The sequence below is a fragment of the Corvus moneduloides genome, chromosome 5 (assembly GCF_009650955.1).
Source record: "Corvus moneduloides isolate bCorMon1 chromosome 5, bCorMon1.pri, whole genome shotgun sequence".
NCBI classification, from domain to species: domain Eukaryota; kingdom Metazoa; phylum Chordata; class Aves; order Passeriformes; family Corvidae; genus Corvus; species Corvus moneduloides.
In genome coordinates this window covers 38,902,824-38,916,064 of record NC_045480.1, presented here as the reverse complement: position 1 = coordinate 38,916,064, position 13,241 = coordinate 38,902,824, and the positions used below count along the sequence as shown (strand labels likewise).

General features: G+C 36.7%; 1 protein-coding gene across 5 annotated transcripts in view; it reads left to right on the top strand.

Annotated features, from left to right (window-relative positions):
* Positions 1-13,241, top strand: part of PALLD (palladin, cytoskeletal associated protein) — a 194,085-nt gene that overhangs the window by 41,460 nt on the left and 139,384 nt on the right. Inside the window, exon 1 of one of the 5 annotated variants that reach the window (XM_032108127.1) lies at positions 3,136-3,425. The exons of the other annotated variants lie outside the window; for them this stretch is intronic. The gene's annotated coding sequence lies outside the window, so the exon portion shown is untranslated. Of the gene's footprint in view, positions 1-3,135; positions 3,426-13,241 lie in introns of those variants that run through there. 5 annotated transcript variants of the gene reach the window in all.

Here is a 13,241-nt window from a genome sequence, read left to right as displayed (position 1 = left end):
TTAAATCTGTGCTATTTTTTGCTGATGATAATTTTCAATGCATTTATCTAATGCTTCAAAAATTACTATAAGTATCTGGTCTGAGCACCACGCAATTTATGATGGTTATATCTTACCAGTCAAAGCATTACTAACACAAAGTGTCTCATTTCTATATGTAACAAGAATGACATTTGTAATGGGTATATTTTCTTTTTCCTTCCTTGTTTGACTAGAAATGAGAGCAGTTGGAAAACAAGCTGAATTCTGGTAGGTCTTCATCAGAATTTGAAGCTTGCAGTTAAATTGTTTTCAGGCAGAAAATAAGGCATTACTAGGAGCAGATCAGCTGCAAATTAGCAAATATACAGTTATTGTAAGTTTCCTAAATGTCATAGGATTGAGTTAAATAACTTATATTTGAGTTAAATAACAACAATATTAGTGTTGTAATAGTCTATGCAACTGTACCCCCAAATAATTCAATCTTCTAGCTCACTAGTTACCCAATAACAAATGAATCCAGGGTTTGGGGGTTTTTATGTGTTGCATGCCTTTCATCTATGTAGACATCGGAGAATAACAAGAATGTACGATCTGTGCTAGTAATGATTTTTTTGATAGATAGACATTGTGGGGTATCAGCTACTGAAATACTCAGCCTTAATTTATCATATAATATTGGAATTCTGGGTTGACTGGATTCACATTCTCCTGAAAACAGCTTTGAGTCTGGTTATGACAACAGACAGAGGAAAAGGAGGTGACAGCTCCCTACTGCTATTTTGTTTGCTTGCTTTTTTTGTCTTTATGTTGTATAATTTTGCTGAATTCATATTCTTCAGGCCTGTGCTTTTCCATAATAGCAAAACAAATTCAAATGTCTGGACTAAAACTGGGTTTTGGATTAATCTCTCTTGTCTGAAGACTGGATTGCATAGCAAACTAAATGTGGGCTTATTGTTGTCTACTTCAAGAGTATGTTTTTCAGGTTAGAGCTATAATTAGCCAATTCAGCAAATTCAATGCAGCTGATGTTCAAGATAGGATGAGGTGTTGACTAAAAGGCCTCAGGTAATCTTATCTGTTTTTGATTTTACTTACGTGTGAAATTTGTCAGGTTAAATTTTGGCTGGCAAACTTCAAGACAATAAAGGAAGCCAAGCTTTGTAATGCTACCAGGTACCCACAGAAAAATACATCGCACAGTAGGACTCTGAACTTCCTGATACAGAACTTGGATTTACTGTAACTTTTATGGCCTTATAATATATTGAAATTCAGTCTCTAGTGAATATGCAGGAAGGCAAACTTAAATCATCATCACTTCCTTACATTCCAGATGGTTTCTATAGGCTTCTGAGATTTACCTTCAACACAGAGTGTATTTGTAGTTTTAAAATTTATCATAAAAATTTTTCTGCTAGTAGCTTTGGAAAAGCACTGTAATTTCTTTAATGTAATGGGAATGAAGGGAAATGTATTATATCTGTTCTATAAAACCTAAGCTCCTATACAAAGCTTCATTATTTTTACTAAAAGATAAAACAAGGGTAGGTCCAGAAGTACTGAGCCTGGATATGGAAATCACTAGGTCTGAGCTACCCTGTCTCCCATCTTGAGGAACAAAGTCTTATGTAAGCACGTGCCTGGTTTATGCTGTCATTGTTGAAACCAGCACACTGAAGTCTATTTTCTAACTGGTTTCTGCCTTCCTTCCCACTTTTATTTCTGTTGTGAAAATTGGTATTTCAAAACTATTCATTGTTGAAGTTGACCAGCTTTGCTTTTCTTAAATACCACATCAAACACCTCAAAAACATTGGCTAAACTGATCTGCATGAGATTAAATTAAATCCAAAATTGCTTTGACCTTTCTTTATATTGTAATGTTTAAATTAAAACTTAATTAAATGCTTCATGGAGAGTATCACAATTAAAGTACAACTTGCATTATGTTATCTTACATTATTTTGAAGAGATTTCGTTGAGACTGAAGTTCTACTAGATTGAGTAAAGATTCTTCAGAAATGTTAACTAATCATAGAGACTGTTCCTGGGTTTATAAGAAGTTTTAGAGGTCCTCAATTTGATTTGACAGAAACCAGGTTAAATATAAGTACTGAAAATAATATTGGGGCTATCATGAGATGAGCTCAATTGGTCAGAGCATGGTGCTAATGACGCCAAGGTTGTGGACTCAATCCCTCTATGGGCCATTTACTTAATAGTTGAACTTGATGATCCTTATGGGTCCCTTCTAACTCAGAAGATTGTGTGATTGATGGGTTATTACTTTTTCTTAAATTTGTTTTTCATTTGTTAATTACTTTTTTAAAGATTTTTAAAAACCCGCAATTATTGAAATCAATATTCTAAGGCTTTTAACAGAACAAGAAAAGAAAATAAATAGTTATATTCTAGCTTTCTGATTATTCAGGAAGGATTTTTTTTTTTTTTAGGTGGGGTTTTCTCGTTTGTGTTGTCTCATAGATGTTGATTTTCTTTTTGACACAATACTCTTCTGTATGTGGAATTTGTTTAAAATAATTCTAAAAAAACAGAGGAAATTTAAACTATATAAAGATTTTTATATCCCCATTTCTGCATTATATTGTAAATTTGCAACATTTTCTATTTTGGAAATCAACACTAAGCAGTATCTGGAAATACCTAGGACTGGAATTTAGGAACTTCTGGACAGGCAAACATGAGACTTTTTTCTGGTGTGTGGTAAACTACGTTAGTAGTTTCTGGTTTTTCTCTCCAATTTGCAAACAAATGCACACAGTGTGAAATACATGCTGCCTGCAGTATCATCAAGTAGATTGCTACTAAATCATGCATTTCGTGACGTGTTCTTCTAAGTGTACAGCTCCTCAGGTAAAATTTAAAAGCACAATCATATGAGCTGCAAGTGACAATGGAATTTTTTCTCTACCTACTCTTGAGATCAGAATCTTAGGGTAGAGACACTCTCAGTACGTGTGATAAGAGAGAGAATGAGGGGAGACGGATCACTACTTGACTTCCTTCATGTTATTTTTGGATATGACTAGCATTCCTCCCCTTACACACACCCTCCTTTCCCCCAGCCCCCATCTCTTACATGCGTTACAAGCTCATGCAAACACTCTCACGTACTCTGCAGCAACAGCAAGAGCAACAGTTGGACTGCAGCCAGAGGACTTAAACTCCGCTTCCTCATTGCCAGCAGGCTTTGTTCTTTGGACTCAGTCAGAACTAGGGAGAACGTCTTCATTGCCGGTCGTGGTGGTTGGAATTTGGCAGCTCAGCCATCTATTAAATTTTTCTGTGCTCCTCTGCGGACTAGGCTGAATTTAGAGCAGCAAAGCTAAGAGCCGGGGCTAGTCAAGAAATAAAGGACCCAGGGACCATCAGCTCTCAGCCTTTTGGCGGGGGTGGGGTCCCCCTGTGCCACAACGGTAAGTGCCAACATTAAATGTGTATAAAGGTGCAGGGAGCTACAAGGTGCTTTAGCTTACTACAGTAGGAGAGGGGGGAAAGTACGTGAGTGAATCATACAGTGTGTGCTGTTATAGTGGTCTTGGAACAGTGCCTAGCATTAAAATGTTCCTCATTTCTCCCTTTCCAAAAAGCTTTATAAGAATGTATCTATTTTAACAAAATTCCTAAGTGTCTGTACAATTTTGGAAAGCTTTCCAAAATGGCTTTATTATTAGGTTTTCTGAAAACCTGTTTTGTTTTGAACCATGTGTAGTACAGAGTAACTTTAACTGACAGAGTAACTCATTTAAGTGCAAGAGTTGAACCTGGGAAGTAAAGGTATTCCATCACAGAGGATATGAGTAGAACTAAAGTTCAGGAAGATGGGGAGTGTAAAGGGATGAGATGCTTCCCAAGACTAGTTTATAGGCACCCAAAATAAGTTTGTATGACTGGCATTCATTCAGAGCGCACCCCCTCCCCCTTCCTTTCCCCGCTACTAGGAGCAAAGTGAATCTCTTTGTAAAAACAAAAAGCTTTGAGAGTCTGCTGTTATAGGGCATGCAAGTGAAAGCTAATGTACGGTGTAAAAGAGTGTAGGCTTGAATAAATGACTCTGCGAGAGGACAGGAGTTGCAAAAAGAGACTTTTTTCCAGTATGTAAAATGATTTAGCTGTTCTTGCTTTTTCAAAGTGTTACGACTGCTGCCTTTTAAGTTTACTAGCAAAATGGTTTGCTTTGTTACAAGGAACTTTTTATCTCTCAGTATTGTCTTTAGGAAAAGTTTTATATTGCTCAGAACAGAGGCAGGTTAATTCAAATGCTTTGCTTTCAGAAATGCCATCTAGCTGTCAAAGGAAGTTCACTGCAGGGACCCATTTGTTTTAAAAGTACTGATAAAGCCCTGCTATCAGCATGCTATTATGTCTTGCTATGTGGGTTATCTTAATAAAGTAATAAATAAGAAACGTTTGAAATCCAGATGGTCAACCGTATAATAAATTTGACAAAGGGGGAAAGACCAGGTGGCTGAATGTACTTATGTACTTTCAAAACAAAAAGACCAAGGAAACCTTACTGGGACAATAGACCTGAAAAGGGGAAAAAAATTCCTTTCCCTTCCCTTAACTCTGGCTCCACCAGCTACCTCAAGCAGTTATTCAAATATTTTTTGTTGACAGAGAGAGCGTTCCCTTCCCTCTACCCAGTTATTAACTGCTGGTGATCAAGTATTTGTGAAGGTGAATCTAGTCACATGAAAAATATGCTGAATGAGCAAATGTGGGATTGTGCAAAGTATAGCAGTCACAGTCAATTAACTGTTTAAGGTCTGTTTGTTTTTTCTGATTTAAAACCTCAAAACCAAAGCTTTGTCATTCTGATTTTCACCCTTCATTTGGGAAAATACTCAGCTTGGTGTGGTAACTGTTAAAAATGATCTGCTAACTTATGTTTCTATGGATTGACTGTGAAACGGTGCTTAGCGGCACGGTGTGCAGTTAGTTAGGATGTTGGGGATGTTTACTACACTTTGCTTGCCAGGTACTAAGGCATTTCTTTCTATAGTAGTTACTAGCTCTATTTATGGCAAGTTATTCACTGAACAGGAAACGCAGACTAGAACTAGCAAAGATTATTTTTCAGAGCTAAAAATGGAATATTGTTTTCCTGAGTTGGACCCCCTCTACCAATGGCACCATGTCAGGTTGCCTCAGCAGCTGCTTTCAGTTTCACAATTTACATGGGTGCTATAATGACATTTTTTCTCATTGATGTGGTGGAAAAATCTGACATCTTTATGCTGTTTTTCCTGCTTTGATATGTTAAAGCATATTTTCTATTGACTGTGAGGTTTGGCAATGAGTGTTGAGTTCAGAGATGGGCCTGTACCAAAATCCCTGGATTCCTACATCCATGAAGTATAAGAAGGTTAATAACTGGATCCAAATGTCTTGGCTCTGGTCTATTCCTGTTTTAAATGCACATCACTTTGGCCACATGTTTAAATTGTTTTTTGAGGTGATTAAGACTGAAAGAAATCTTTCAGGCTCCAGACACAGTTTTAAAGAGGAAATGGCATTTAAGAATCTTACAGTTATTTAAGCAAAGCTTGCTCATTTGCTATTTAAACGTGACTTTTAGGAGCCCCCAAGGACCTACATTCCCTTTCCTCTCTTATAACTTTAGATGTAAGTAATATTTTGGAACTCCTTCTGAGATGTGCTGAGGAAGCTAAGGTGTTTTTGTGCCTGTCCTTTCTATTTGCTCAAGGGGACTGGTGAAGAAGGCTAGCAGCATACATTCAGGTAATGCAGATACCTCAAAACGTTTTTTGATCCTAACTGATCTGCCTATAAGCTTTTAAGAAAGTGCCATATATTAAACTGCAAAAAATTGTGGTAGCCTATGGTAAGAAATGCTGTAAGGTGGTGTAAGAGGCTGCACAGATTGTTGCTGAAATGGTGTATATTCTGCTTTTTTAATTGATCAGCTTTTCCTACTCTGGCCAGCTTAATGGATTTAGTGGCTCTGTGAATACAATTACATATGCATCTGCCAGCTGCTTGTGGTATCCCTGCCTCAGCAAGAAAAGCTGTTCTTTGGCTGTGTTGGCTCACTGTGCTTTGTGGCACACAACACTGATTTATTAGGCAGTAGATGCATTTTTTTCTCTTTTTCTTGAATGATTGAACTATGCTGTCACTTTCTGTCTTGGCTTTAACCTTTTAGAAAACTTTTTTTTTTTTTCCTGCAGACTATTCTCTTAACACCAGGAAAGTGGGAAATATCTCAGTGTTCATTGCAGAGCAACTCTGTCTACCCTAGCACATTCCAGGGCCACCGAATCATTTGTGGTGAGAGTGATTCAGATCTGGTTAAGATGATTTAAAAGAAAGGTTATGGGCATACTGCAGTTGTGCATTTAAGAAAAGAGAGAGAGTTTTTACTGCCTGATTGAGACCACATGGCTCCAACTTAGACTTTTTTTTTTTAACATGGAAAGCATTGGCTGGATGTACTCAAACGATTTATTTTTTTTAATTGCCTAGAGGCTGAGAGTTTGGGTCATAGCATTTAATGGTAAGGTCAGGGTTAAAACAAATAGTTTTTAGTGTTCCTTTGAATAAATGAAAAATAGCTTTTTTGGATATTTTGCATGGGATACAAACGTGCTTCTCTTAAAAGAGAGCAAATGTATCTCAGGAATTCTTCTGACCATTACAGGGTAATTGGTGACCTGATTTGAGAGTGAGAAGGATAGAGATAAGGGAAGATCTCCCTGTCATAAATCATGGTAAATATGTTCCACTCCAAATATATTATGGAAAATATCAAAAGTAAAAAGGAAAGGCCTTTTTTTATTGCATATAATTTAACTGCTTGCCCTCAGCATTTTGAGCTGCTCTGAAGAGGATTGAAAACTTTATGTAACTAAACTCTTTTTAACTTATTGTAACTATCTACATATAGTAAATCCCTACTGTGAAGGATGAAGTTGTAATGATCTATATTCTTTTTATGCATATTCTTTATTCTGAAATACTCTTAATAAAGTCTTGTTCTCTCCTCAGTGCTCTCAATTCTTTCTTTTCAATTATAACATTTCTCCCATAAACTGGTGCATAGCTTTGATACAAAACTTTCATCCAAATTTCCCTCAAATGAGAGTATTAGATGATGAATGTTATTTTACATGGATGCTTTTGAAATGGGTAAAAAAGTCCAAGGTGTTTCAAACATGCAGTGCAGATCAAAAGTTTTGAGCATTGAAAAACACTGTTTATTCTTGCCTCTGGTTGGAAGATGAAATAATGATGAAAGGCAGTTCCTACAATAATTCACTGTAATTTACATAGAAATATTACATAAGTAGTATTCTACAACAGGAAACCCAATAAACAATAGTTATGAGTTTTTGCTATCTTTAAGGATTGGGATGGTAAAGTTAGCTAGGGAATAATGGGGAAAAAAAAAGAAAATGTCAGTCATGTAGCTGTGTACATCCCTTTCAACTAGTTCAACTAGTTTCTTGCTTAACATTATGTCTCCCTGTAATTTACAGACCATGTATGAACTTTGTTCTTAACTTTAAAAAAAGGCTGAAAACTAAAAAAAAACAAACCAAAAAAACCCCCCAAACATTAACCAGAGTTCATGAATCACTGTTAGTTAATTTCTGCCTCACATAAACTGTGATGTAAACATTTAAAAGTTATTTGCAGATTTTTGTAACTTTCAAGTGCATAATGCAGGTGGGAAAGCTATATTATTTCTGAATAACTGCTGTGAGAATTAATCAGAGGTCAAAATGTATACTACAGTGCCTTGACATTCCTGCTTGTGGTATGTTAATGTGTTGTGTCAGTGTTCAGTTTTACTGCAGACTACATATAAAATATGTAGAATCCACTGGAATTGGTTTTATACTGGACAATCCTAATTGTACTGTGGATAAAACAGTACAGTTTTCCTACAAGTGTAAAAGAAAGCATGGCCTTTATGATGCCCCATCGTAAAAGACGTACCTTGTGCCTGAAGTCCTTGACGAATTCCAGAGCCCCTCAGTGCTTTACAAAGATCAAGTGAAGCAAAGGTGACAAGATTCTGCTGTGTTGTATAGGTGGGAATATTCCTGTGTCTTCACATATATACCAGAATATCCTGTTCTTTGAGACGTCTTTAGGCCAGCTTTTATAGGGTATATACATATAACTGTATACTAGATTGAAAGTTGTCATTCTTCCTAAACAGTGACTACTTAATTTTTTTTTTCTGACTGTAATGCTGGTGCAATCTACATTGCACTGTGCATACGTAAAACAGACACCCTCTCTTTAGTCAGTTTTTCAAGCAGTGGAGAGAGGCATACTGGAGAAGGAAATAAGGATCAAGGAGTTCCAGGATTTACAGGTGTCATAGCAAGGATATATAAACTCTAGTCATTGCAAAGAGGAGTAGACCTTAAAGCAGTCTTGAGTTGTTGGATTCCTAGGGAATTTTTGATTTTCCACTAAAACCTGCTCTTGGTATTGTTTCATTTTTCAGGTTTCATAATGGTTGTGAGAAATACACATGGTATTCTTTGGGGCATGGCTGGCTAGGCCAGTGTATGTCAGTAGGTAGGAAGAATCTTGAAAATTTGAAAATAATCTTGAAATGAATGTTTGGAGCAAGCAGGCACTAGTCATAATTCTGCGAATAGTCACCAAAGCATAAAGCATGGGTACATGCATGCTTTTGGATCATACCATATTGACAGCTGTCAAACATGGAGGTAAGCTTTCCTGATAAAGCTGAAACTAAGGAGTGAAGTGAGAGCTGTGCTGTATCTTGCAGCTAGTGAGGTGTGTAAAGGCACTTCAACTGATACCTGAAAAGATAGCGTAAGTTAGTTTTAGAGAAAGGTCGTGGCTAGTCCTCAGACCTGGCTTAGGAAGCAAATGTAATCCTCCCCTAAGGAAGATTGTTTGTGGGTGTAAAATGCACAGTAATGCAGCAGTTAACCCTAATGCCAGGTATCTAATTGTGTAAACGAAGCAAATCAGTCAGATTTTGCCTATGGAATGTAATTTCAGTAAAGGGATGCTGTGTGAAGGATGCTGAGGAAAAGGTGGCATGAGTTTTGGGAGGGTTCAAAGGCAATTTTCCTTCCCCACCCTTTCCTTCCTTTTATCTGCTGTTTCAACTAGACCCTTTCACACAGCACATTGTAATCTGTCCTAGGACACCACAGATGTTATCCAGGAGACCAAAGTCTTGAATCTTATTTTACCTCCTTTAATGGGTAACTTTTTGCTATATCTGTGATTGTATTTGCCTCTGAGGTAGGATATAAGAAAATAGCATGCCGCAGAAAAGTACAGTTACTTGTAAATATGACAGCTGTTACATTGAGATCAAGGCTTTTTTTTTCCACTAGTAACTGCGAAAAGTATCTTTGATAATATTACATTATCAATCAGAACAGGCATTATCAGTATTGTTTTACTAGTTAATGTTGGAAATTAATTCAGAAAGCTTCCAGTTTCATACAGACCAGTAGGCTTAGAAACTAACTAGTTATAAATGGTGATTTTTTCTATCTGTAAATACATGAAATAAACACAACTGTTGCAAATGTCTGTGAATATAGGACATCCTAATCTTGAATCCTTTGATGATGACAGTTTCCTCCACTGACATCCCAGCCTTCCAAGACCTGTTGCCAGTATTGAAAACTGCATGGTCAGTGCAGGACTGAGGTGCTTGTTCTCTACATCCTGTGGCACCCTGCAGAATGATGCCAATCTCTGCAGGCTGAGTCTCACTGAGTAAATTTGACTGCTGTCATACTTAATGCAAGACACTGACAAAACTGCTGACAGCTTTCTTGCTTTGTTGTCAGTTACTAAGTTGCTGACCTGACCCAAATCAATCAAGTATTTTAGCTTCTGCTCAACTAATTTATATTGACTGTCTTTAGCTTGGAAATAATTGAGATGTAAGAAAAAGGGAGATGATAGTAGGAATAGTAACCATATAAAACTGGAATCGTTTTGTGTTGGCTATGTAGGGTTTCATTTTGCATTTAGTTTGGTCTAGTTCAGCTAATGTTGCAGGTGCCAATTAAAAGTTTATCTATTCAGCTACTATCATGTAGATAACTGTCTTCTATAGGCATCATTTAGTTGTGCCTATAAAAAGCACAGTGATGGCAATATATGTCACAGTTGATGTAACAGCTTTCTACCTTTCCTAACTCCAGCAAGATGTTTGCCAGTTTTCAAGGTAAACCAACAAGTTCCACGGTTACCACTTCCATGTGTTCAGGATGAACAAGATTATACATCCTGAATGGAGGTTTCCTTTTACTTATTGTTGATTTGCAAGTTATTAAGGTTTCATAATTTAATATTGTTGGTTTATTTTCTGTGGACAAGGGTGGTTGGTCTCACATAGTTTTCATCTTCTTTCTAAGTATTATGGTTTTGAGAAGAAGTAATACTTCTTCATCTGAAATGTGTGTTGTCAGCCTTGAGTTGCCACTAATTCACCACAATCGTATTAAATGCGATCTACCTTATATGTAGAATTCAAATTGCATAAATGCAATTTCATTCTTATGACTTTACATCTTTTTCCTTACTTTTAACTCTTTACAATCCTTCCCTCAAAGGTCAAAATGTTTCTTCACTGGAAGATTATGCCTGGCAATTCTGTAACAGGTACCCCTCCCCATGAAGGCAAAATAATGACAGCATGCTATTTGAAAATCTATTTCTGGCCAAAGGAGTATAAGGGATAGCTAAGAGCAGCATTTCAGTTATAGGCACTATGCATTCCATTTCAGCTAGACAAGGAATCATGTTAATCCTACAAGCCTCAACAGTTCTTTGTGTCTGAAAAATGTTCAGCATTTCACACGTGCTTATTAAATGCCTTTTTTTCTTTTTAACCTCCTCTGTTTTCACCGCTTTTAATTTGTTTCTTTTCCTTCCCTTCCATGATCTTCTTAATTTCCTATCAAATACCAGAAGTGGTAAGTTGATTTAAGCATAGGTCTACATAAGCCAAGTGATGGTATCTTCAGTTTAAGTGAACAAAGTTACAGCTCTTTACTGCACTTAGGTGCTGGAGTGCCTTCAGACTTCGTCGAAGGTAGCCGCATAAAATCCTTCTGCAATGGGCAAACAGACTCCTAATAATGAAACTCCAGTATTTCATTGGCATGCAGGGCTGTATAACAACTCATCCATCTCTTCATGGCGATCTGCTTGCTTTCAAAAAGATTGAATAATTTTATGACTAACAGTACATCTGGTAATGCAAGGTCAGAATCTGCTCTTATTTTAGAGACATGGTCAGCACATAGAAGTTGGCCTTCGAGTTAAGATAGTGGAAATTGAGTTCTGCATTGGCTCTTACCTTTCTTGGGTGACAATGGACAAAGTGCTTAACCTCAGTTTCTCAATAGTAAAACATATCTAATTATCTCATGTTCCATTACTATTTCAGTGCTTAAAGATCTATTCATTGAGCTTTTTTTTAGAGAAACACTTTCATTCAGCTTCTGCAGACACAAGAAAATTCATTGTGCTATTAGATTTTGTCCAGACTGTTGTTACCAGGTAGTCCAATGCTTGTATTCAATAAGATGTGCCGTATACTAGACACTGTGGAAAATTAGGGTGAATGTTCTTACTGAAAATACACATAGGGGTATGGCCAACCTAACAGAATGGGAAAAATGTATGGGGGAGGAAATGGTGGAATAAAATGAGGGAGGCCTAGTATGCTGCTCTAGTGGGCTCTTCCAGCATGCTCTGTAACCGAGAACAATCCGAATGAAATCAGGAATGTTATTTCTAATACCATATGTGTGTTTTTTCTGAAGCACTGAACTTTAACTCTGCTCTCATATGCTTTATGCACCACTACTGCACTCTCAGTACAGGGCTGGATGCATTTGAGGACTACTTTTTAATATGTTTGGGATATCTTTCCATAACTTTGTTTAAAGAAATATTTGAGGATGCTCCATAGATTTGGAGAGAAAATTTGTATCTGTGTATTTCCATGCATAGCAAAATCCTTTAGCTATAGGGTGAAAAATACAGAGCAGCATCTCTACTTTGGAAATCAAACGTTCTGATTTTTTGGGGAAGAGATGATAATCTTTGCATGAAACAAAGCAGCAGATAAATCTTTTTTTTCGCTGGCATAGCTACAGACACAAGCAGAAGGGGTCTGCTTGATTTACTGACAAATGAATTAGTGGAACAATCTGAAATGCAGATAATGTCTACCACACTTTGACTTCAGGGTAAGATGTTCCAGGCCCCAGAAGGAAGTTGTACAAAACCAGCCACTTTAATTACCTGTCAGAATGAAGGAAATTATTGCTCAGTGTCTGGCATTTCATGCCCTGAAACTATAGGAGCTCCTGTGCAGTAGCTAGTTGAATGCAAAAGGTGCGTGTTTCAGGTGCTGGGTTTTTTCTTGTGTTCAGTGCTGAATTCTTCTGTATAACATGTTTCATAGTTCTGTAACAATCCTCTGAAAATATAAAACTCTCAAAGGGTGGGAAATGAATGGCTTTATCTGGTAATCATTTAAACTTGAATTACATTAAAAAATTAATGAAAGCATCTGCAGTAATATTGAGCACAGAACTGCAGAGCCAGCTATTATCAAACTTTTTATGACTGTACTTGCTCATTCATCACATTTATAAACTGTTCTGTCTTTGTGCTCTGACACATGGAAACAGCTTCCAGGTTTATTGGCATTGGAGGCAAGCTATTGCAGCGGAGATCAAAATGTAGAAGATATTTCAAAAGAAAAAAGCTTCCCATGAAATATGAAACCTAAAAATACAAAATGAGAAAGTTATGTGGAATGTTAAGGTTATAAATGAATTTAAGTTGACCTTTTACTCCAGTTTATTCTTTCTGTCACTTCCTGCTCATATCACCTACCAACTTTAGTGTAAAGTCTTCTGAAGTACAGGTAAATGTATCACAAACTACTGTGTGAGTGTTTTTCTTCTTTTCTCCTTTGCTTTGCTTTTGTTTTTACTGACTCATAATAGAGACTTGCATTTGTAGATATGTCAGAAGACTAAAGAATTTTCCTTTTCAGTGCATTTTAATTAATTTTACAAACTGTAGACCAGGTTTTAATTCCTTAGAACCTGAAGGTCTTAGTTTATGATTTTTTTTTTCATCTGAAACTAATGAAACCCAGAGAGTTTACAGATAGTTTTACTACTGTATTTATGAAGCAAACAACCATTTTCCAAACATAAATGGCT